This window comes from Berghia stephanieae, chromosome 11 (genome assembly GCF_034508935.2).
Source record: "Berghia stephanieae isolate SIO BIC M18660-M18661 chromosome 11, UCSD_Bste_1.3, whole genome shotgun sequence".
Taxonomy (NCBI): Eukaryota; Metazoa; Mollusca; class Gastropoda; order Nudibranchia; family Aeolidiidae; genus Berghia; species Berghia stephanieae.
Genome location: NC_088370.1, coordinates 25,801,426 through 25,806,579, shown reverse-complemented (window position 1 = coordinate 25,806,579; position 5,154 = coordinate 25,801,426). Strand labels below are relative to the sequence as shown.

Sequence of the window (5,154 nt, the reverse complement as noted above, 5' to 3'; positions counted from 1 at the left end):
AGAGAGAGAGAGAGAGAGAGAGAGAGAGAGAGAGAGATGAGGAAGGAGGAAGAGAGGAGAGAGAGAGAGAGAGAGAGAGAGAGGAGAGAGAGAGAGAGAGAGAGAGAGAAAGACAGACAGAGAGGTATATATATATATATATATATATATATATATATATATATATATATATATATATATATATATATATATATATATATATATATATATATTGAATCGTGTTTGATACAAATATGGTACGAAAAGTGCTCGACATGTAGTAATGGAGCGAATTATTAATTCTTGTTAATAGGATTCCACAGTCTGACGTCACGTCCGCCTAGCAACGAATCGGCTGGCTCTAAACAAAAAAAATCCGTGCTTGGTCCGGGCAAGGATTAATTGGAAAATCGCTCAAAAAACAATTTTTATCTTAAATATGGTCCAGTGTTTTGTACCAGATTGTCTACACCAGTCAGAGAGTCACTCCTGCAAGTTTTACAGATTTCCAAATGGACAGGCAGACAAAAAATTGAAGAAAAAGTGGATCACTTTAGTCAGGTAAGCACGCACGCCTCGTCGAACATTTGATAGAGTTCGTAGTCCAGATCTAGGTCAAGTTCTAGCTTACGTAGACCTATATTTTATGATTAAAGTGTACAATTGCACGAAATTATAAATAAAAATACATTCCACACTAGATTTTTATTGAAGTTGAAGCAAAAATGATATCTCAATCGTTTTGATGTTAAGGCTGATAAACTGAATGAGAGTTAAGTTCTACTGATAAGTGACATTTTTTTTAAAAAGGAGAACAAGAAGAAAGAAAATATTTGTTAAAATTTTACTTTAAACTCAATACCTTTATGGCAAAATGAAAATAAATAAATAAAATAACGCAACCTCTCCCCCCCCCCCCCCACCCCTCCCCTCACGCAGATATCTCTCTCTCTCTCTCTCTCTCTCTCTCTCTCTCTCTCTCTCTCACACACACACACACACACAAACACACATACTTTCCTCTTTTTTTTGGAAAGTTTCTCTGATTCTCTGCCATGCCTCCCCTCCCCGACAGCCGAGGTGGCAACTCTGTGTGAACAAAGCAAGATGGCGGCAGGGACCTCTCTCCTTTACCTGTGCCCGATTGTTGACACTCCAAAGTTTCCCTCACCGCACTGTCCAGTACAGTACTGACTGAAATAAAGAGAAAACGCCAGTCTTGCCACACTCAACCCCAAGATCAACTTTAACTGTGTAAATTTAAGAATTCGTATTTTTATATATACCTAGTCAAAATCATCAAAAGAAGTAATGAGGAAGTGCGACATTTTGCTGAATGTGCGATTTCATAAAAGACAGGCGAGAGACCCACCAGTAACCTAGTCTCTTGCACACCTTTGATTTATCATGCATTGAGTTGGTGTCAAACAAGATAGTCTAAAACAAAGTACTTATCAAATTAAATAATATACCCAATATGCCCAACAGAATTATTGTTTTTTTTTTTAATCTTTTCATTTCAGGAGAAAGGACAAAAGATCCAACATCATCATCAAGAGTGTGTTCTTGTCCCTTCAGAGATGGTGACAAAGCCAACCTCCCTGAATGGTTTGACAGAAATAAAAATAAATTGTTTCCATCAGAGCCAGAAAGAAAGAAAAGAAAAGTGACACAAGGAATTCCCACCCCATCTCAATTGGCACCAACATCAAGAAGTCCACCACCACCACCACCACCACCACCACCACCATCCCTCATCATCATCATCATCATCATCATCATCATCATCATCATCATCAGCTCAACTCTCTTCATCATCATCACAAAGTCCCACCTTTAAAAAAACCAGATTCCTCATCATCATTATTTTCCTCCTCATCATCATCCTCATTATCTTCTCCCTCATCATCATCTCAACTCTCGTCACCATCATCACATGATTCCTTCTTTTAAAAAAACAGATTGTAGAACAAGTGAGGATATTTTAAATAGAACAACAAATTTAATTCAAGAACAAGAAATTACAGACAAAAATAAGGAAATAGCTAGCTTTAAAAAACCCAACTAAGTTAGATTCAACGCACTTACACTGTTTCAAGCCTTACAGAAAAAGTTCTTCGAATGCAGACAGGTGTACATTGTTTTAAAATATTTAATATTATTGTTCAATATGTTGAGTGCTTTAGAGGTAACATTATTTATTATAGTGGATGGGAAGTTCAGGAAGAGACAGTTGCATTAAAAGACAAAATTTTCATTATTACACTTATGAAACTTAGACAGAACTACGCTAACCTTCATATTTCACAATTATTTAGCGTTAGTGAAAGTACTATAACAAATATTATACAAACTTTTATTCATGTTTTACATAAGCCATAAGCTTCTCTTTGAAAATGTTATGAAGGTTACATGCCCTTCTAGACATAAAAATAAACTATCAGCTCCATCATCATTTTTAATATTTCCAAATTGCAGAATGATCATTGATTGTACAGATGACCAAATTGCTATTCCTAAAGAAATGGATAAACAACGGTTAATTTATTCTTATAGGTCCATGAATTCTGTTAAAGCTCTTGTTGGTCTGAGTCCAAATGGTGTGATAAATTTTATTTCTAAACTGTATCCAAGGTCTGTCTCGGATAAGGTCATTGTACAAAATTGTGGATTACTAAAACTTTTAATTTTAAGCCCTGGAGATTTAATTTTAGCAGATAAAGGTAATAAAGGTAAAACCCCATCCTGATTCAAGATATTTTACCTCAAGGAGTAACTGTAAATATCCCTTCCTTTTTACATAATAAATTTACTGAAAATGAGATTTTATTAACAAAAGAAATTGCTTCATGTAGAATTCATGTTGAGAGGGCTAATGAAAGACTGAAAAATGTTGACATCCTCTCATATATTCCAACCATGTTAAGAGAAACATCTGATATTATTTTTCAATTGGTTGCAGCACTTGTCAATCCCCAGTCTCCTCTTATTAAGGAGACTGCATTTTGTTAGCTTTGCCATTTATTTTGTACAACACACATATTTTGTTCATCATCATCAAATCACCATTCAAAATAATGGTTTTGTAGGTCCATACATGATTTTACATGATAAACATGACAAATTATGGCATTGTTGTATCAATGTATGTTCAATGTCATTAACATTGTTAAATAAAACCACACAAATTAGTTTTGGACTGAATCAACCCAAGGCATCATCAAGATAGATCTGTGGAAGTAAAAGAATAAAAGATTCAAATTTAGAGCTGCGACCATGCTCAATAGGCAAAAAACAAACAAACTAATAAAACGTCTGTTGTGGTCTTGTAGTATGACACTCGCTTTCAGATCAGAAGGTCCTGGGTTTGGGCCTCGCTCGGCGCATAGTTGAGTCCTTGGAGAAGGCTCTTTACTCACAATCTCTCATCGTACTCAGGTGTCAAATGAGTACCTGGCCGTTAACAGCGTTGTCTCTGTCCGAAAAAATTGTAATATTGCCCAACAGGCATCATGTCCCGTCTTACATGTTAAATGTTGCTGTTGGCCAGGGACCCCTTGTAAAGCACTTTGAGCACATTTAGTGGATATTACGCTGTATAAAAACTCAATTAAAAAAAACAAATTAAGTGATTCTTTCATTCATCTTGCTTTGTTGATAAGGGGGAAACCCGAAACGTCCATTTTATCTGTTTTCGTATATTAAATTGAAGTTCACATTCAATTTCACAATGTTATTGATTTCTTCGAGTTTCAAGCAGCAACATTTACATTACACCTTAACCCAATAGGAAATTTAGTTTACCGTGACTAACACTGGTCTAAATAAATCCTTTATTCATCCCATAGAGGAAATTTATCTCTAGGGTCTATTCCCAGGGAAGACTGGAATAACCGCGGTGCAGCGCCGCAAATTGAGCTAGGGCGAGGTGACTTGCTCAAGGCCACACAGCGCAGCGGCGGGTGAACGAACTCGGTACCTTTCGGGTACGAAGCAAAAACCGTACCGCTGATCCACGCTGCCCCACATGAAGTATTATGATAAAATGTCTAGCGTGATTGGTGATTGTGATGCTCATATGAGTATTATAATAAAGGTTACAACACTATACTAAATAGTATGTAGTAGACTATAGTCAATAGCAACGAAAATTAGTGAAGCAAGACTAAGACTAAGACCTCAAAGACTCAAAGTCCGTGGTCCATAAGATAAAAACACAATAATTCAATGACTCCCTCTCTCTCTCCCTAACTAAAATCGAACGTAAACAGTTAAATCTTTCCATTGGATATACTAAATCTGCCTAAACTCAAAGTAAACTGTCCAACAGTAGTTTTACGGAGATGTGAGATTTTGAGAGTGAGAATGAGAAGACGAAATGACTTACCTTCACAGAATACTCTTTATTCTTCATGCTGGCTTGAACTTTGCCGAACATCAAGCCATCTGAGTAAGTGAAAGTCAAAACATGACCTGACTGATGATGATTTTCACCTCGCGAGACACTTTTATGCTCATTCGAGAAGTATTTCATAAGGGCGGTGATGGAAATAGAGTTCGTGTCAGCCATTTTTCTCGACTGTTTAGAGCCAGCCGGTTTGTTGCCATGCGTTGCTGCGCAGGATTACGTCACGACTTAGGAAGCCTATTAACTTTAAACCGGAACCACTTCAAGAAACAACAACAGTCAACAAAACAACTCAGTCCTGACGATGGCAAATTAAGCCTGAAACATTAATGTAGACTGTCTCAAACATTGTGGTAAATATTTTTTTAAATATATATATATATATATATATATATATATATATATATATATATATATATAATATATATATATATATATATATATATATTGTGTGTGTGTGTGTGACCCACCGTGTCAAAGCGGTATTATGTCGGGATCCACTCGGTAAGGGAAATTGAATTCATAGCCACAAATATCCAACTTGGGTTTAATTTCTGTACGTTATGCTGGAGTATAAAGGCTATTTCTTGCATTGCAAAAACTTCTAAGCTCCATATTCTCATCACTCTATCTCTAAATTCACATTTTGGGGTTTGAATCATCCCGACATAATACCGTTTTGAGACGGAGGGTCACACACATATATATATATATATATATATATATATATAATATATATAATATAGAGAGAGAGAGAGAGAGAGAGA

General features: G+C 35.9%; 2 long non-coding RNA genes across 2 annotated transcripts; one reads left to right on the top strand and one right to left on the bottom strand.

Moving 5' to 3' along the window:
* Positions 1-313: 313 nt before the first annotated feature.
* On the top strand, positions 314-1,712 carry LOC144957260 (uncharacterized). The gene is made up of 2 exons (XR_013642108.1): positions 314-540; positions 1,503-1,712. It is a non-coding gene; the product is annotated as an uncharacterized LOC144957260 (long non-coding RNA).
* A 399-nt stretch (positions 1,713-2,111) lies between these two features.
* LOC144956773 (uncharacterized) lies at positions 2,112-4,555 on the bottom strand. Its single transcript, XR_013642009.1, has 2 exons — positions 4,367-4,555; positions 2,112-3,210 (listed from the first exon to the last, which is right to left on the bottom strand). It is a non-coding gene; the product is annotated as an uncharacterized LOC144956773 (long non-coding RNA).
* Between the last annotated feature and the right edge of the window lie 599 nt (positions 4,556-5,154).